Genomic DNA, 21,019 nt, shown 5'->3' with positions numbered 1-21,019 from the left:
TCACTTTCCAAACAATGCTTCTAGGGAAAATCAAATAATTAGAATTGATGATTAAATTAAAACTGATTGATGGAATTGGATGCCAGCAAAGTGTTTACTTAGAACACTGCTTGGCATACAACAGGCACTCAATAAATGTTAGGTGCTGTTACGACTATTATTATTAGGCCTGTTTTTAGCTATTTAAGAAGCAAAATGCTATGCAGTCAGGGTGAAAGCTGACACACAGATTTGTACACCATTTATTTGACTGTTCCTTGGGCTTAAGGATGATTACAAAAGGGTGACACTCTTAGTGCCATCTGGCAAAGGCTTGGTGCAAGGGAGTGGGGTGTCCCTGAGGGTAAGGTGTTTGCCTCCCCAGGCAGGTTTACATAGAGGCTGAGAGGTAAGTAACTGCCAAGCATGAAGTGACAGTGAAGTCCCCTTCTGTCCCCAGGTCCTCCCACCTCTCCAGCTTGTGGCTAGGACAGTAGGTCCCCACCCTCACACTCTTGCTCCCCGCTTTCCCCAGGACCCTAGCATTGGCTGAGGACCATGCACAGTCCCTGCTCCCCCCCTCCCTCCCCCGGGTGCCAGGCCTGGATTGGGACAAGTGGATTTTAGTCTCGACTCTGTAACTTATTAACTGAGACCACTGGGCTGAGGGAGGTGAAGCTGGCTCTACCTTATTACTCCTATGGGGAGGGGACAGTCACCTGGTCACCACAGGGAGGAAGGCAGTCCTCATTTTAAAGAATAAAGCAAACGAGTACAGAGAATTGGAGAGAGAAAGATCATGGCTAAATGAAGGTCACCAGCCGAGGGAGGAGTTGGGAAGGCAAAGGAGGGGGCACATTTCATGATGAGGTCCAGGTTGGGTACTGGTTGAAAAGAATTTGGATTTTTCTTGTATTTCTGTTTCAGCTAAAGCAAATCATCACTTCCCACTTCAGCATCCAAGTTTCTCAGAAAACCAACCAAAGGACTTCCAGAAGCAACTTGTGGGCCAAGGCATAGCCCAGGTCACCATGGCTCTTTACATTCAAAGGGCTGCACTTCCTTCAAAGTTTATCTTAGCGTGTTCAACATGGGCTGGCCACACTCTCAACAGAAGGAAGTGTCTGCAGACACACACCCAGGACTGTTGCTGTGGAGAACGTGTCACCGCTTGCAAGGCCTCGCTCGCCCTATGAGCTGCTCTGACAAACGGATTAATTGTTCAAAGCAGACGGTTTGTTTAGTCATGTCTGCTGAGGTGGGGAGGATGTTGCAATGCCTCTGCACCGGCTCGCTCTGCGTGGGTCATGCAGTCTGCACGCCTGCCTCTAACCCAACACCCTCCAGCCAGAGCGAGAGGCATGGCCACAAATGCCAGTGACGCACCTGTTCCACCGCTTTCAAATTAAAAAGGAGTGAGTGTGAGAGAAAGGCTGTAGGCTCCTCCTCTCTCCTCAGTCACTGTGAGGGTAAGAACAGGGCAAAGAGCAGGGGAGAGAACCAGTGCCTGCAGGTGACAATGTCGCAGAGCCATATGTGCCCCAGCGCCCTCGGGGGGAGAAACAAACCCAGGCTGGCTTTTGACTGTCCCAGAACGTGACCCTTGGGCTCTTAACTCCTAGTCCTTCCTCCCACCCCTTTCATGTGCCCTCTTATCTAGCTACACTGGACGGTTCCTGCTGTCACCTGCATGTACCATCCCTTGCTGTCAACCATGCTATCCAGGCAATATTTTTCTCACCAAAACGTCCCCCCAGGCCCACGTTTGCAACTCCTATCCCTTTTGCAGAAAGCCTTCTCCCACCTTTCTTGGCCCCACTGACAACCCGACTGCTTATGTAGTTATGGGAGTTCAACAACATTCTATTTATGACTTCCCTTGTGTCCTTCAATTGTGACCTTACTCTTGTAACGTTGCTTTTAACTTAAAAAAAAAATTTTTTTTTAAAATTTATTCCTTTTTGAAAGGCAGAGAGAGACAGAGCGTGAATGGGGGAGGGGCAGAGAGAGAGGGAGACACAGAAACAGAAGCAGGCTCCAGGCTCTGAGCTGTCAGCACAGAGCCCGAAACGGGGCTCGAACCCATGAACCGCGAGATCATGACCGAGCCGATGTTGGACGCTTAACCGACTGAGCCACCCAGGCACCCCAACTTTTGACTTTTGTTAAAAAGAAATAACAGATCTGAAATGGAGTCACCTGTACTAAGCCGCACTTCAGCAAACCAAGACCTATTACCCAACCCAAGTGCAGTTACAACTTTCCCCTAAATGTGACTTTTAATCAGCATGAGGAGGTAATCTGCTGAGAGACCCATTTGGTTCTCCTTAAGAGGGCATCCTTGCCTGAAACAATGCATTCTTTCCTAATAATTTCCTTTTTTTTTCTGTTCCCTCTCTGCCTTTAAGAACCTTTCCTTTGCTGCAATTTAATGCAGTTCCTTTCTATTGCTAGATGGGAGTCTGCCCAATTCATGAATCATTCGATAAAGGCAATCAGATCTTTAAAATGTATTCACTTGCATTTTTGTTACTTTACATTTTCTAGGTATACTTTGCATTGTCCCTCCTATGGACATGATGTTATTAGACTGTGATGTCAGAGACCAGCCTTTCGTACTGTAGTCTTCTTAAGGTCTCTGATGGTGAATGGCACAAAAAAGGTACACGGCCATCTGGCTCGCTAGATATTAGTGATAATAAATGACTGACTCTAAGCCCTCTGAAGGCAGGAGAGAGGATTTATACTTCTGTAAGGTGTGTGCCATTGTGACTTTGATATACCTGGACACTTGAGCAGGGGCTGACACTTGCTGATTTAACAACAGCAGCTCAATAGATGCTGGTTGAAATGGACTCAACATTCTTGTGGGCTGAAAACAGGGTTCAGTATAGAAAACCTTCTCTTGTGAAACTAGAATGGCAAACAGAAACTTACTTCATTCATGTGTTTATTTCCTTTGCTGCATAGACTCCCGTGGTCCCCCAAATGCAAAGGTGATAGCAAGTCCACAAGTGAAACAGAAATGACTGCATGGGTGACCTTCAAGCAGCAGGCAAACAGCTGTGCCTTTCAACGAGTCTAGTCAACCAGCACAGTAACATTTTAGATCCTCAAAATCATCTTGTGAGACAGGTGAATCTGTTTTGTATGTGAGAAAATAAAGGCTACAAAGTTTCTCAGTTCCTGGTCCTTTGATTTAAAAAAGCAAACAAAAAAAAAAAAGGTCTATAACTAGATATTTGTACTGGATACATTAAAGATGCTCAATCAACTAACAAGTGAGTACCTATCAAACACCAGGGCAAGACAGTAAAAAAACCCTACCGAGGATTTACTGCAAATCTCCTATGCATAAAGTCAATCACTCAGAGCAAAGAGGAGGGACACTTTCTTCTACTCCTCGGGAAATAGCTAATGTGGGATTTGAGTACATTAAGATAAATGTCCTTAAGTCCCATCCTAAATCCTGAAGCAGCTGGGGACAACACAGAATATGTGGGTTTGTTGCTGTGTCATTTTAAGCATCTGTTCACTGATAAAGAGTTGTGTTCTTACGGCCCCTCACCTGGAAGATGACAGGATAATGGGGGTCCTGCTATAGACTTGGAATGCATGGTATTTATTAATAGCATTAAAAACAGACTATATGTTCATTATTAGAACACTTCTGCTTTCTTGAGAAATGTGTACCAGCTGCCACCATTTTATACAATGACACTTTTCTGTTTCTCTAACATGCCACAGTCAGGGAAACCGCAAATCACATTTTTCAGCTTTCCAATGCAGATTTCCAGCAGTTGGAATGGGCTGCCCTGTCAGTAGCTGGGAGGAAATGCCTGCCTTCATCTTCCGCTCTTCAAATTCAGCTTAACTAAACCACAGTTAACCCAGGGGAGCCAGTTAACTGGGTCAGTCAGCTAACCTGGGTGAGCCTGCCAGACAGACAATCAGAGAGAGGTATGGCACACTGAATTGTGGAGAGGTGTGGGGGTTCCTTTTGATGGGGACACTCAGGTGAGAAAAACAAAGGATGTTTCAGACTGCTTTTGAACAGAGACTTTTACCAACTGTTTTGCCTGTTTTAGCCCGGGGCTGCATACTTGAAATGATAAAAGCAGTTCTTTCAGCTCAATCATAAGAGTTCCCACAGCCAGTGTCAACATGCAGAGCTTAGGGCTACAGAAAACAAAGGGGTGGGGGCCTGGGCCGGGGGCCACCAGGTATTCCAGTTAGCAACAGACAAATGGAAATACAAGATTGTGTGTCTGACCAAGGCCCCCTTCTCCATCCCTTGCCACGGGTTTGGTTGAAATTTCCCCTTCTTGTCCAGTTTTTCCATGTTAGCTGGATTTAGCAACTGTTGTGTTGGCTGAAATCAGAGATTGAGTGTGGTATAATTATTCTAACATCACAAGGTGCAGTTTCATTTCCAGAACCGACATTTTAAAACCGCTGCCAATATTACCAGAGCACTTCCTTTAGAGTATGTGAAAGGAAATCAGTACCAGGGTGATGCAGTAAATCAGGTTTCACCGAAACCCCTGCCCTCCCAAAGGCAAATCAACATTTAGGACTCCCAGAGGACAGGCAGGGCAGATTTCCCCATTACTCTAAATCAAACACTTTGGAGTACTTCACCTCTGCCAAAAGGTAGATTGGGAACGAGTCTTGCATACGGTACAAATTAAAAAGCATTCTCCCCGCTGCTCTCTCTAGGCCTAGGGACAAGCTACATGGATATGCCTTGCATGTAATGGGTCACCAGGATAGAGGGTAAAATCACTGTTGGGTAAGAATTTTTGGAAGATCATTTTAACAGAATTGAACATCCCCTCCCTCCCCCACAGCCCTCCGCAAAGAATGAGGAGGGAAAGATACTAAGTTTAGTTTACAGGCCAAACATTCACAAACCATTTACAAAACCATCATCATGATTTCAGGTCGATCCTTACACTTTGGGGATGTTCTCAAGAGGGATGTGCATTGGGTGTTACAAGGACCGGAGGAAACATTTCCTATATGACACAAAATTACATCACCACATTTACCAGGTACTTTACAAAGTGTGATCACACAATTTCATTAGCCCCTCTGACAAAGCCCTAAGAGGTCTCAATATGTCCATTTTACAGGTGGGAAAACAAGGTGGAGAGAGGAACAGCAAGTGGCTTGAGGCCATATGGCTGGTGGGTGGCTGGCTGGGACTTGAACTCCACTCTGTTTGATTCTAGATCCAGAGCTGTCTATTAGCTTGTGAAAAGCAGCTTTCAAACACTAAATCAAAGCAGCGCGGATGCTCACCGCCTGCCCACATCTCCCGGCAGCCCTGCCACTGACTGACGTGGCCGTGCTTGAATGCGGACATGTCAGGCTCAGAGGAGAGGACACACAGTGAGCATTCAACAGGCTGGTCTGAAGGCTGAGGTTTGTTTGAATTTGTTATTCAGTCCCTTGGAACTGGCCAGCAAATACTTTTAAAATTGGGTGGACCATTTTGACAGAATTTAGTCTAAATTCCACTAATATCATGTCTGTTGCCTTGGGGCATGACTGCTTCTGTTCCAAGCCCCTCCCAGCCCTGTGCAGACACTTCACAGAAGAGGTGTATCGTGGCCTTGCCCACCCCTGCTGATTCACTTGACCGACCTGTAGAGCTGTGAACTGTGTGAGGCTCTTAGCTCCTCTGATTAGCAAGCCCTGAGTTTATTCAGGAATTCCTTAGTGTCTCCTAGCACAGGGTCACATTCCAAATTACTGCAAACCCACCTGTAGTTAGGAGAGTAGCCAACACACAAAAGGGTGGCAAGTTCCAAAGATACTCGACTCCCGGCTTTAGGATGTTAGGGTTCCCTGACACTCCACCAAAAAGATTTGCCGTCTCTGCTATGGTTCAATTCTTCATCGGGGAAGGTCTCAAACAGAAGTAGATAAAAGGAAGTGAATGGGCTTGGGAGGCATAAAAGTCTCCTCCTCTCAAGACAAACCTTGTACTGCTAGGTTAAGGGCTCGTGCTGTGGAGATGGACAGCTGTGCAGGGGAACTCTGGCTTGGCCACTTATTAGCTAATGACCTGGGGGCAAGTCACATAAACTCTGTGCCCCTCAGTGTCCCTTTCTATACAATGAGGATAACAATGGTAGCTACCTCATGTGGTCATGGTGAAGACCAAGGACATAAAGGGTTAGTACAATACCAGTAGCACTCAAACATTTACCTACTCCGTTCCTGTTGTCAGCAGCAAGCAATCTAGAATCATTAAGCACATGGAAAATTCCCCACAAAGCTTCCTGGGAGGGCCATGCAAAGCCGATACCCTGGCAGGCCCTGGCAGCAGATTAGACAGAGATTGTTTGGGTGCGGAGTCTCGCAGTAGAGGGTCTCCACTGCCCCTTAGGCGGCTTGCTCCTTCTCACTATCCCGCTACTCTGTGTGCCTTTCCTCCCACCTAGAATGTGTGCCTGTTCTTCTCCCTGACAGCATGCCCATAGTCTCCGGGATTGAGTCACCACATCTGTGATGCTGTTCTCAGCCACCCTTTCCCAGGCTGGTGCCAGCCACTCTGATTTCCGTTAGTACTTTGTCAGCACATGGTGTGAACAGAGGCATTCTTGTCCATTCAGCTGTTTCATGGGTTCCTGGCCTTCCTACCTCATCCTTACTAATGGCAACTAACTTCTGCTAGTGCTTTACAGATCCCAAGTGCATTACACCTATTGTGTCATGACTGATGGTGTGTCAGGGTGATCCCTCCAACACCTCTGTTAGGCAGACATTTTTACCGTCATCCCCATGTTACCAAAAAGACAACAGTGAACATGATGGTCTATAGCTGTCCATTCCACTATTCTTCCTCTCAAATCCCAACGTGTGGCCTGAAACAATAGCTACCTGGAGTTATGCTAACATGGCAGCCTTTGTGCTAGGAAACGCTCGAGTGTTTGCAGGGTATTAGTCCCCTGGAGAGGACTCGAAGCTGACGGTGCCTCGTTCTCAGGGGTGAGTGAGATGTGAGGCAGAGGAGAGTGAGGAATCCTACCAAATAGCGACTTTTTAAATAGGGAGGAGCCACATCTGAAACACACTGCTGACATCCTGACAAGCCGAGGGCCGGACCCACAGTGGTTTCCAGAACCATGCTTGTCAGGTCATTGTAATTTCCTCTGTGAGGCAAGAAGGCAGGCTCAGAGGTGCAGTCTTTGCTGAGGTCCTGCTTTCACTCTATGTGTGTTATTTGTTTGGGGGCCGTTTCTTCCGCTGGGCTTGAGCTCTTCCCGGGCAGGGACACGACTTCCTCACGTCTGTTTCTCCAGCCCATCTGGGATGGTGCCAGGCACAGCAGCCAGGAGTAGTGGCCATAAGGGCTCCTGTTCAGCAGGTACTTCCTGCTGAGTTGTAAGCCAAAATGCTTACGGGGATTGTATCTCTTTAATCCTCGAAAGGTCCCAGTGAGGGAGGTGGATATAGCACTTCCACTTGTTTAGTGAATGAACAAACAAGAGGAAAGCAGTAGATTTCAGACATGCTAGTTCTCTACTAGAATACTGGCAGAAAAGGCATTGTAACCATGGGTGCCCGTCATGGTAAAGCAGCATGCTTAGCAGAAGAGAATTGGGGGGGGGGGGGCAGCGGAGGTGGTCTGCTCGACGTGGGTTCAAATCCCAGCTCAGCACCTTCTTAGCCGTGTGACTCTGGGTAAGTTTACTGAATTTTGCTGAGCCTCAGTATCTGGGTCTTACTAGATTCTTCCGGAAATTAAGTAAGTTTGTGTGCAGGGTCTCAAGCACAGAGCTGCCATTTGGGTATAGCTGTCAGGGACAGCACAGCCTCAACCTGTATGAATGTGGTCCCAAACAATATCCATTCTACAATGCCAAATTAAAAGTGTCATTATCTGAGAGTGGGGAAAGCAAGGAGAAAGTGAAGACAACAGGGGATGAAAAAACATTGCAGGTTGTACAAAAACTCTAACAGACTTCACCGACAACAAAGAATACCGGGAGCTGGAATGGAAGACGACTTGCGTGCGCTGTATCCCTCCGCACTGACAAAGAGGGCTGGTTGCCATCATCAGAACAAAATCTTGAGTGAGAGTCACTACCCAGATCTGTTCCACCAAGGAAGCACGGGGTCTGAAATAATTACCCTCATCTATTTATTTCTTCATCATTAAAACGGGGGCTGTTTGTAAAACATGTCTGATTATATTCTGCTTTAAACGCCCCCCCACCCCCAAATGCATGTGCTGTTGAGGGCTAATCTGTAGTTCTTCAGGCTGGCAGGGAAAACCCTGTAGATATGACTTCTGTCTGAGAAGCTTCATCTCCTACATCTCGCTCACGTGAACGCTTTGCTCTGGCCAAATTGATCATCTCACTGACCCAAACCTTTCTTCTGTGTCCTCCCCCTGCGTCTCTTGTGGACGGCTCTGATACTCTGACTACCCAGGTCTTAGATGCTGGTAGACCGGGGCCACTGTGCTGTCTCTTTACCTGTATACATGTCTTATACCAACCAGATTAGAAATTCCTGGAGATCAGGGACCAAATCTTAAGATTTGTTTTCCCTAAGGGAACAGCTATTTACCTTGATGGATACGAGGCTTCATCAGACTATTCCGGTATATTCAGAAGAACTCTGAGTACAAGTGTTTTTCAACCTTGCGTGTACATCAGAACTGTGGAGCTTTTCTTTTTCTAAAATTCATATGCCGGGTGCCTAGACTTGGTGATTTCCTTGTGTTACATCTCAGGTAAGATCCATGCATCTTTAGTTTTTAAACCTCCCTCCTGGCACCCCCCCCCCCCCACCCCACACCCCCAGTGATTCTGATGCATCTTAGAGGTTAGCAATTACTGCTACCTTCACCCCCACCCCCAAAAGGACACACAGACTTCCCTAAGTCCTCATTCACTCCTGAGGTACAGTAGGAAGTCTCCTGACTTTGGTACAGGTGCCATCTCTGGCACTATACTCTGGACCTCTTCATCTGTAAAATGTGGGTATCACCTGCTTCATAGTTTTGCCATGAAGATCAAATGAGACAGTGCAAGTTAAAGCACTTCGTACAGTGTAAAACACAAAATATTACTTCTGCTAATGCTACTGCTTATAATTAGCCCAGATGGGCAATGTGAAATGGGCTTGATGGAGGCAGAGGCTGTTAAGCAGGGTGCTTATTCAGCCTGAAGCAAAGGCAGTGGGAGCCTGAGGTTCCCCAAGACTACAAGACACTTCTCACTGGTACTTACCCTGCCTCTGTGCATTTCCTCATACCAGAGTGGTCCTCAATTTATATGTGAGGTTCTCAGCAGGAGTTGGATCCTGACTGTTCTCCAAAAAAAGTATCATTCCCTTTGCACCTGGCCATTCCCCATGACGCTGCCTGCTGTGGCAATAATTAGGAATGACTTCTTCATTTTTAGCTAACTACATGGTGGCAACAAGAGGGAAGGATCTCTCTCACCAGCCACAGTGTGGGGGCATTAGGGGACCAGGAAAAAATGCCTGGCAACCAAATCCCCACTCAGCCTTGAGTGGAAGAAGAGAGGTATTCCTAAATCCTTCCTCACTCCAACACTTTCCTACACAGCCGCTGGGCCAAGCTCACAGCCTTGGAAAACACTTGCAGGTAACCTAGTAAGGCTTCAACTTCCCAAGTGACACAGATGCTTACTGTAAGATCAAGGCCTAAAACATGAACAAAGATGTAAAACCAAGATACTGTGTCTGTTTCTGGCCAGGAGACATGGGGAATGTGTAGTTTAAATACACATTTTACTTAGTGGTTGATGAAGACAAGAGTATTTACAACTGAAATGCCCCACACTCGTGCTCACTGCAGTGAGAACAGCATGACAGAGTGATCAGAGCATGTGCGCCAGAGCCGAACCCCCACATCTTGAACCCTGGCTCTGCTATTCACTGAGTGTAAGCTCAGGCAAGTCACTTCACCACTTTCTGCCTCAGTTTCCTCATCTGTAAAGTGAGGAAGATAACACACCTACTCACATCATATGGCCGTGAGGATTAAGGAGTATGTAAAATTAGTTATCACGAACAAAAAATGAGGATTATAACTGCGCCTGGGTTCCTTATAGGACGCAAGATTGTTGTAAGGCTTTCCTAGCATTAGTATCAGGAAGTTTACTGCTGGAAACATGGAACTTCCCCTCCCCCCTTCTTCTTTCCTCCCTTCCCCCCTTTCCTCCCTCAGTCAGAGCTTCAGAGGTTACAGTATTTTCAAACAATAACAGCATACTGGTCAGAAAATTTACACTCTGGGAAATCTGACAAGATGGAGTTTCAACATTAAAATTTTGGATTAAAAAATGTTTGAGGCTCAATAAGGGAGAGCTCTATGTTTATTCACATAGAGGTTTTTTTTTAAAAAAAAAACCTTGATGAAAAATTTTATTAGGCTAGAATTTCAGAGCTGGAAGGGAACTTTGAGATCAACAGGTCTGTTTCCCTCATTTACCAGATGAGAAAACTGGGGTCAAGAAAGATTAAGGTTGTTTCTACTGTTTACCTTACCATCTGAATTCAATACTTCAAGAAATAATTGTTAAAATTTAATAAAAGCTATTCTCTTTTAATTAACTACATTGGCTTTGAGGCTCATATCAAGTTTTTCTCCAGGCAAGCTCCCGATTGTCAGTTTGGGTATGGGCCACTTTGGGAATGCAAAGGCTGTCAAATGTTTATTCTAGAGTCTAACAATTCCCAGATGTCCATCTATATTCCAGGGTCTGGCTGAAGTCTGATGTTACCAAAGAAGAGAGCAGTAACAAAACAGCGACTTGCAGTGAGGCTGTGTCTTCCCTGGGCTTCCCTTACCTAGTGTTCACGTTGGCAAACAGCACTGTTCTAATCCCCCTTTCTAGCCTATTCCCCAACCCTCCTCTCCCTGACCCTCATCCTCCTTTGTGGATCCCGCACCCCCTGCTCCCACCACCACTGGCTGTCTAAACCAGAACCAGAGCCCAGAGAGGTACCAGAGTCCTTCCTCTCTCTTACTCACCACCCAACCAATCACCAGCATCTGCAGATTCTACTTTCTCAACTCATCCACGTCTTTCTGGCCTGCTCTTAGCCAAGCCACTGTCCTCCTTGAGCCAGCCTGTCATCTGCAATCTGTTCTCCACTCTGTGGCCATCTTTCTGAAGCAGGGATCTTTCTGATCATGTCATCCTGCTCAAAACCCCGTGGTTCTCCCCACAGCTCTAAACATGAAGTTCGTGTACTTGTGTGCCTCAGCAAGCCTCACACAGCCCGGCCCATCCGGGCATCAGCCTCCCTGTCTGTCCTTCCCAGCTTTGCTGAGCGGCTCTTATGTCACAGATGGTTTCTCTTCCTCTCTCTCTCATCTCTAGGCCTTTGCATGTGAAGTTTCTGTGGCCTAGAATATTCTTCCTTTCTCTCTTTGCAGCTCTTTCTAGTCACACCTAAGATGTATCTCTTCCCCTAGAAAACCTCTAGCGAAGCCCCCTATGGCCAGTCAGTTCCTTTCTCTGGCTTCTTCTGGGTACTTCCTCTACCTCCCTCTGATCTGGGGGGTCTGTGTCCCCCAGCTAGCCCAGACATCCTTGAGAACAGGGATAGGGTTTTTTTCCCACTGCCTAAAACTCCTCTATGCTCTGCCTACTTGTTTTCTCACCTACCCCCCACCAGCCCTTGGCAACCACGGATCTTTTCCTGCCTCCATTGTTTTCCCTTTCCAGACTGTCACATAGTGGGAGTCATACCATACGTGGCCTTTTCAGACTGGCTTCTTTCACTTAGTAATATGCACTGAAGTTTCTTCTGTGTCTTTCCATGGCTTGATGGCTCATTTCTTTTTAGCACTGAATAATATTCCATTGTCTGGATGTATCATAGTTTATTCACCTACTGAAGGACATCTTGGAGCCTCCAAGTTTTGGCAATTACGAATAAAGTTGCTATAAATATATGTGTGCAGATTTTTGTGTGGACTTAAGCTTTCAACTCACTTGGGTAAATACCAAGGAGTAGGATTGCTGGATGGATTCTAAGACTATGTTTAGCTTTGTACGAAACTGTCTCACTGTCTTCCAAAGTGGCTGTACCATTTTGCATTCCCACCAGCAGTGAATGAGGGCTCCTGTTGCTCCGTATCTTTGCCAGCATTTGTTGTTGTCAGTGTTTTGGATTTGGGCCACCTTAACAGGTCTGTAGTGGAGTCTCATCATTGCTTTAATTTGCAATCCCCCAATGACAGATGATATAGAGCATCTTTTCATATGCTGTTCTGCCATCTGTATATCTTCTCTGGTGAGGTGGAAATGCAGATGAGGACTCATCTCGGAATCTCCAGTACTCTGTTGGCACAGAGTGGGTGCTCAACAAATACCAGCTTAGGAATTATGTCGTATGTTAAACACACACACAGACACAGACACACACACACACACCCCAAAGAGAATGTGAGCTGTTTCAAAACACACCTCCCTGCTCCCATGCCTTTATTCTGGCAGTTTCTCACTCCCAGATCTCGCTGCATATGCCACGCACTGTCAGAATGGTTTGGGTTTCCCCAGCCAGCAGTGCTCTGTGCTGGCTTCAAGCCCCCACAATGTTCTTCTGTTCAACCTCTGTTGTCACACACTACATTACCTAAGGAAGACAGTTTCCTCTTTTTTTTTTTTAATTTTTAAAAGTTTATTTGAGAGAGAGAGAGAGAGAGAGAGAGAGAGAGAGAGAGAGGAGGGGAGGGGCAGAGAGAGAAAGACAGAATCCCAAGCAGGCTCCACACTGTAAGTATGGAGCCTGATGTGGGACTCGAACCCACAAACCATGAGATCATGACCTGAGCCAAAATCAAGAGTTGGACACTTAACCAACTGAGCGACCCAGGTGCCCTGACAGTTTACTATCTCGTCTTTCATTAAGCTATAAGCTGTTGGAGGGGAAGGATTAACCTTATGCACTTAAAAATAATCATTTAAAAATCTACATATGGTAATAAACTGACTTTTTGGGGTGAACAATTCTGAGGTTAAAAAAATTTTTTGTTTTTACATTTATTTTATTTTATTTTTTTTCAACGTTTATTTATTTTTGGGACAGAGAGAGACAGAGCATGAACGGGGGAGGGGCAGAGAGAGAGGGAGACACAGAATCAGAAACAGGCTCCAGGCTCTGAGCCATCAGCCCAGAGCCCGACGCGGGGCTCGAACTCACGGACCGCGAGATCGTGACCTGGCTGAAGTCGGACGCTTAACCGACTGCGCCACCCAGGCGCCCCGATTTATTTTATTTTTGATAGAGACAGAGCACAAGTGGGGGAGGGGCAGAGAGAGGGCGACACAGAATAGGAAGCAGGCTCCAGTCTCCGAGCTGTCAGCACAGAGCCTGACGTGGGGCTTGAACTCACAAACCGTGAGATCATGACCTGAGCCAAAGTCGGACGCTTAAACGACTGAGCCACCCAGGCGCCCCAACAATTCTGTGAGTTTTAACACAAACATATGTCTATGTAGCCACCACCACTATAATCTTCCTTACTGCCCTTCAATTCACTTACTGACAGTTACAGGTTTTGTAAGCATACACTTAGACATGTTGAGCAGAATTACACGATTTCTCAGTTAAGACATAAACACTCTGAAAAGTGGCAAGTTTTAATATGTGCCTTTTCTTGAATTAAGATTAAAACCCAATTTATATAAAATGCTTCCAGGAACAAAGCGTTTTGAGATCTTGACCAGATACGCCTGGCTGTTTCTCATATCTGGAACATTCTTCGCTCTCCTTGCCATTCTACCCATATGCGCCAGCAACCAGATCAAACTCTCATGGAGGCTTCCCCTTCTCTGAATTTTCCCGGTGGATGCACTTCTTTCGACACTGCCAATTATACACACAATGATTAGTCACAATGCCTGTCCTGTCTTTGCTACAGGATGGCGACCCCACACAGGAACCAAGCCTTTTATGTCTCATTCTCCTGTGGCTAACCATGTGCTATGCCAGGGCTTGATGAACTCACCTGCCCAAAGGTTCTTACAAGTAGAGCAGGCCTAAATGCCCTACTCAATCTACTGTCAACCACAGAAACAGAAATGCAGGGAGCACTGTCTGAGCCTTAGTCATCTTGACAGCTAGTGGCTTACACAACAGAGTCATCATTGAGTTGGCTAATGTATCGTCAGTGCACTGGGGTGGTGCAGTGTGGGTGACAAGAGTGGGTGGCATTTCCTGGAACAGACAGACACATCTCATGTCTCCCTCTCCCAGTGGGAAAACCACTGAGTTCCTTCTGCTCCGGAAATAAGGCCTAAGCACAAGAAACTTGCTTGTTGACTCGAAAATGGAGGGTAAAATACATATCCCAAACAAAATGCTGTAAATTCCCACCTCTGAAGTTAATTATGTTTCTCTTACCAATCCTGAAATGGGAAGGGAAATATTCTACTTAATAGATGAGAGCGTAGGCCTTAAATTCACCCTGACCAGACTCAAATTTTGACTCTACCACTTTCTCTAGGTATGGCATCCTGACCAGTAACTTCATCTTTTTGAGCCTCACTTTCCTTTTTCTATAAAACGGGCATATTAATACTTTCAAAGAGTAGTTGTCAGGAGTAAATGAGACAGTTCCCATAAAGCACTAAACAAAGTACCTGGGACACAAGAGATGCCCATAAAATAGTACCCACTATTTTTTATTCTTGCTGTTATCTTTCTACCTTTCATAAAGTATTTCAAGTATTAATACCTTATTTGATCTTCATAGTTATCCTGAGATGGGACATTAATCCCAGGCAGAGGCAGAACCAAAGCTCAGGGAATGGATGGACTGACTGGTGACCTGGTTTTGTGGTCCCTTTGGCCAGACTGCAGCACCAGGCTCTGGGGCCCTTGACCCTGGGGTGGAACTCAGAGACTGAAACAATCTCTTTTACTTCCAGTACTTGGCCCAAGAAGAAAGATCTCCAGCCCTCAGAGCTGACTGGGGGGTGGGAGGGAGGGGGCAGGGCTCCAAGAGGCAAGCCAGTTGTGAAGTTAAAGAGACACTCAAGGCCACTGGGTGGGAGAAGCCACAGATGCTGGTAAATTATCCAGGGGAGCTAAGGCTACACATGGCATACTGCCGACCAATTTAACTTATTACACTTGAAGCTATCAATTCTACCCCCAAGCCTAGAAGCTTGAGTGCCAAGAACAGCATGGTGAAAAACACAGGATGAAAAAGAGTAGGATCAATTTTTGCTTCATGTTGAGAATGTGCTGTTTTCAGCATGAAAACCTGGGGAAAGGATGCAAAGAGAGGGTGGCACCCCAAGGCGAGCCTCTCCTGGCTGACAGCACATGTACTGTGTGTGTGTGTGTGTGTATGTGTGTGTGTGGTGGGGGGGAGGGGTACCTCACAAGGAGGAAAGAGAGCTCTGGAGACCTGGGGCCAAGACATACTCAGGGAAGGCCTGAGCAGGCACTCTAGAGTCTGTACCACCCGGGGCAGGGGTGTTGGCCACACATACAGTTGGGGTTACCTCAAATGAGGCTGTCTGGTTCATCAACAGTAACTCTACTGAGCGTTTTGGGTGTTTTTTCCCCCCAACTTGGGGCAGGGGCAAGTCCACAAAGACAAATAAAAGGTAATATTGTAAAATATACATTCAGGTATGAATGTAGGGAATTGTCCTGCCTGAGAGCCATTGGGTATCTATTTCAGACAAGGCGGCTAGTCCCACAGATCCTGTGGCCTGATGGGCGGGGTGGGTGCCATTCTTGGGCCGGATGAAAGAAAGATGATACTGAGAGGGGGTGAAGATATAGGATTTCAGGCAACTCTGTGTCAAACACGTATCTTCCTTCTGATTTCTGCAGACACCAGCTGGCTGGAGGAGGTGTAAAGACAGGCCCGCAGAAAAGAGGATCTCCCCAGTGGCAGAGGAAAACAGGGGAAGCCAGAGGGAGAAAGTCATTCTGGGTTCAAAGAAATCAACTTCGAAAGCTTCCCTTATAAAAATAGCCATTGGCAAATCCTAGACTATTTATATCACCCGACCAAGATCACTATCAGATCCTGGGCTGAATCACAAGACCCTGTAAATAATCCTCACAAGTATGGGGCACTGGCTGCCTGATATAATGGGAAGACATTTGAAACACCACAGGAGCAACTGAGTCAGGGAAAATTTGAGTGCTGGCACCAAATGGTACACTTGCGAGTGGATCTCACTTTACAGAAATACACAGGTTCCTGAAAAGTTGGCTCTAAAATTAATTCAATTAATGGAGTCATATTTTCCTGGTGAATCATATTTTTAAACTGGCGATGGACTGGGGGGAAGGGTGGCCAAACAAATAAAACAATGGTGACCCTAAGACTAAATAAAAACCACACTTCATTCAGCAAACTTTAAAATGGCACTTATTTAAAAGGCCATTATAAATGCTCATAAAATAGAAGCGATTTGTCAGCAAACATATGTCTAGCGCCTGTGATGTACAGGGAATTGCACCAGCATTTGGGGGGGCTAGGAAGACCCCAGTGCCTGCCCCTTGGGAGCTCACAATCAGGAACTTTAAAGTAAATAATACTGAGTATTCATGTTCCACCAGAACCCCCCAGGATGGAGACGAGAGGTGTGCATGAGGGGTTGCCTGGCCCTTTAAGTGCTCTCGGGGCTTGGACCAGCTCGGCCTCACTCCTGCCAGAAGCCAACCGGGCTTGCCTGTAAGTATGCCTTTTCAGATTCTTCATTTATAAGCTAAAAGCTGTTGGCCATGTGGTGCTGAATCAAAACTGCTATTTATTTAACTAAGTTAAAAAAAAAATAACGAAAACCCCCCATGATCTGGGTACTTTAATAAAATAAGAAGAGTTAAGGTACTTCAAGCTCTCTAAAAAGTTAAAGGCCTGTACAACCCAAAGAGTTGTTATTTTAAACTTTAAAGGGCATTTGCTCAAGGAATGTTTGTTTGGAAAAAGCCTGCCTCCTACTTTTTATGCTCTCTTGCACATAGACTACTGGTCACTGGTGACAGGAGTAGATGCCTAATTTGTTATTGCTTCCCTCAATACAGATAATGGCATACTGAGTCTGCTTTGAGCATGAACACATACACTCTGAGAGGGGTGAAACTGTTGTCTGTGAACTAATAACAAGGTTGCCAGCAGATGCACAGAATTGGGGAACATCAGCTCCAAATTTGTTACATCCCTTAGACACTGTATACCTCAGGAACTGGTGACACTGTGGGAGCCCGTCCACAGTTAGTAAGAGTGAAATTCTTTCTCACATTTCTGACTTAGACCTGAAGAGTGTACAAACTACTAGGAAAAAAAGAGCCATTTTTTAAAAGTAAAAACAAATTTTTTGTTTTAATTCCATACTGAAGAACCAAGCTGAGACTGCTATTTATCCTAATACCGCTTCTTCCCTTTTTCCTTTTACTAACAGAACTCCTCCAAGCTTTTTAATAGCAAGGTAAAAGGCTACCCTCAAGACTACATTTCCCAGCCTGCCTTATACCACAGGTGGTCATGTGACTGCCTGCTGGCCAATGGGATGGGAACAACTTCCAGGTCATGTCCTTTAAAAGAGAAATTATTTACTCTCCCCTTCCCACATTCTAGAGTATAGACCTGGCATTGCCAAGCCAGCTTTGACATCACCCAGCAGGGCTCCTTAACCCTGGATTCCACACCCCCCCCCAAGGGGTCCATAAATAGAAATGTTAGTTTGTAAACTTGGATGGGAAGAAAACTATATAACTTTATTTTTACTAGCCTCTATCTGAAACTTAGCATTTCCTTCAGTTAATATGTAGGGAACAAACCATAGTAGTATTTGCCATATCCATGACTGTCACTAACTGAAAAATACAGATATGTACATATCACATTATACTTGTTGTGGATTATCTTGAAAAATCACACACACTCATCAATACTATGAAATTACAGTAGCCATTAGATTTGCCACTAGATCATTACTTGGTGTATTAACAAAGCACAGACTACTATATCATGAGTTTATTTTTTTATACTTTGACAATTATATTTCAACATAATTAATTGCCATTGTAATTCTATGCATTTTATCTTATACATTTAAAAATATTACTCTGTGAGGTAGTCTGTAGGCTTTATCATAATGCCAAAGGGACTAAAGGCACCAAAAATGTGTTATGAAGTCTTACTAGAGGATGGCAGGGCAAAAGTATTCATGAAACTCAGGTCCATGGATGACCTTGTATAGCAGAGCTACCCTTGAAGTTTTGGACCGCTCCTCTAGGTCAGGGCTGCCCAACAGAACTTTCCGTGATGAGGGAAGTGTTCTCTATGTGCTGTTCAATACAACAGCCTCTAGTCAACTGGCTACTAGGTGTTTGAAATGTGGCCAGCGCAACTGAGGAACTGAATTTTAAATTTTATTTAATTGTAATTGTTTAAATGTAAATAGCCACATGTACCTAGTGGCTACCATATTGGATAGCATAGCTCTAGACCGTTATATGAGAGAGAAACAGATTTCTGTCTTGTTTGAACTGCCATATTTTTGGATCTCCCTATTAACAGTACTTTAACCTATACCTTAACTAATACACAAGCCTACCTGGAGTCAATAATATTAATATACCAGGGATAGAAGGTACATTTGTACAGACAAACTCAACACATAAAGGAACTAATTGAAACCAATACTTGTAATAGGAATATTCTAGTTACAAAGCATTCCCATATACATTATTCTGCCTGATACCTATTATCACCCTGTGATTATTAGTGCCCCTATCTTATTCTCAAAGAGGTTAGGTGACTTTGATAGTAGAGCCAGGAGTCAATTCCAGATCTTACCATCACCACACCATGTGCTTTCCAGCATTCTGAATGCTTTGAAAGTCAGTCTCACCCCGTAATTTCTGGGGAAATGGAGATTGAATCAATAACCAAGGACCAATGATTTAATTAATCATTCCTATATAACGAAGGCACCATAAAAACTCAAAAGGATGAGGTTCAGAGAGCTTCCACATTGGTGAACTAGAACACTCCTTTGTGCCACTGTGCTGGGCCCCAAACTCTAAAAGGACAGAAGCTCCTTTGTTGTTCACCCTATGTATCTCTTCATCTGGCTGTTGATTCGTATACTTTAATATCCTTTGTAAAAAGTCAGTAATCTAGTAAGATGGTTTCCTGAGTTCTGTGAGCCATGAGCAAATTAACTGAGCCCAAGGAGGGGGTCATGGGAACTGCTGATTTATAGTCCACTGGTCAGAAGTACAGATAATAACATGGACTTGTGACTGGCACCTGAAGCGGAGGGCAATCCTGTGGGACTAAGCTTTAACCAGTGCAAGCTGACATTAGCTCTGGGTAGATAGTGCCAGAATTGAGTTGAATTGTAGGACACTCAGCTGTGTCAAAGAATTGTGTGGTGTGTGGGGAACCCCCCTCCTCCTGAAATAGGAATTGGGTACAAAATCTTTAATGTCTATATTGTTACTTCTTGAGTTCATGATTTTCCTCCCTCAGGTTTAAGCTTTAGGTATCTATTTCCCATTTGGTAGATGAGGATTTAGCTATCTTGTACTAAATGCTCCCTCACCCCCGCAATCACAAACTCTTACCTACCCCTCCTTTTATCTTGTCAATATAATTATAATTCATTTTGATCAGTATCCAAGTGTTATATCAAGGTGAGCTGTGTAATATGCTAGGATTACTTTTACATTTCTTCTGCAACGTTGTTTTCCCTGGACTTAACAACTGTCTTTTTTGTTTTACTGTGTTCTTAAGTAATTTACCCATAATTTAATCCCAAACTTTCTGCCAACTGTCTAAATCTCCTAAACAAATCCTCAGACACATTAGGTATTTAAGCAATTTCACTTTCTTAACAAAATGTGTTGGAGCCTTCCACCCTGATCTAATCTGTTTTAGTTGCTTTTACTGCTTCAGGTCTGTCATTCTGAGATTTCCCTTCACTATTATTCTGAGGATTCCTCTGACTCTCTCCCTCTTGTGTACCATCCCCCCATTCCCATTTTCCATGTCTTTCTCTTTCTTGGTTTATTCTTGTTTTTCCAGAATTTGTCCTTCGGTGGTTTCCTCAAAAAGAGTGAATAAAACGTAAATTTTTTGAGATCTTGTGTATCTGAAAATATGTTTATTCTAGCTTCATATTCAATTAACATTTTGGCTGGATAAAGAATTGTAGATTAGAAATAATTTTCCTTCATGGTTTGAAGGCACTGTTTCATTGGCTTCTGGTTTCCAGGGTAGTTATTGAGAAGTCGAAAACCATTCTGATTTTTGGTTCTTTATATATGACCCTATTTTTTCCTCTCTTTAAGTGGTAGGAATTTTTTTACCCAGTGTTCTGAAATTTCATTATGATGGGCCTTGGTGTTGGGTTATTGCCATTCACTGCTCTGGGCAGTAAGTAGACCCTTCTAATCTAGAATCTCAAGTCTTTTGGGGCACCTGGGTGGCTCAGGGGGTTAAGTGGCCAACTTTGGCTCGCGTCATGATCTCGTGGTTCATGGGTTTGAGTTCTGTGCTGGGCTCTGTGCTGACAGCACTGAATGTTACAATCTTGAGTCTTCCAATTTTGGGAAATTTTCTTTAACTCCTTCTATATTTTTTTCTGATGTGTCTTCTGTTTTTCTTTCTGCAACTTCTGTCATCGGATGTTGGCACTCCTACCCTGATCCACTACTTTGCTTATCTTTTCTCTCCTATTTTTCATTTCTTTGTCCTTTTGTCTTAGTTTCTAGAAGACACTCTGAATTTTATTATTTAACCCTGCTGAATTTTAAAATTACTAAGTATTAAAAAATTTTTAATGTTTTATTTTTGAGAGAGAGAGAGAGAGAGGGAGGGAGGGAGAGGGAGAGAGAGATCGAGAACAAGCAGGGGAGGGGCAGACAGAGAAGAAAACACAGATCTGAAGCAGGCACCAGGCTCCGAGCTGTCAGCACAGAGGCTTGAACTCGTGAACCACGAAATCATGACCTAAGCTGAAGTCAGATGCTTAAATGACTGAGCCACCCAGGCGCCCCG

The 21,019-nt window shown here is 44.7% G+C and overlaps 1 protein-coding gene across 3 annotated transcripts in view; it reads right to left on the bottom strand.

Moving 5' to 3' along the window:
* ATG7 (autophagy related 7) overlaps window positions 1-21,019 on the bottom strand; it is a 248,663-nt gene that overhangs the window by 27,557 nt on the left and 200,087 nt on the right. The gene's annotated exons all lie outside the window — the stretch shown is intronic.

The sequence above is a fragment of the Lynx rufus genome, unplaced genomic scaffold (genome assembly GCF_022079265.1).
Source record: "Lynx rufus isolate CCGP_SWC_20201006 ecotype Redwood Valley unplaced genomic scaffold, mLynRuf1.p SCAF_4, whole genome shotgun sequence".
In the NCBI taxonomy this organism is placed as follows: domain Eukaryota; kingdom Metazoa; phylum Chordata; class Mammalia; order Carnivora; family Felidae; genus Lynx; species Lynx rufus.
This window is presented reverse-complemented; position numbering and strand designations above follow the sequence as displayed.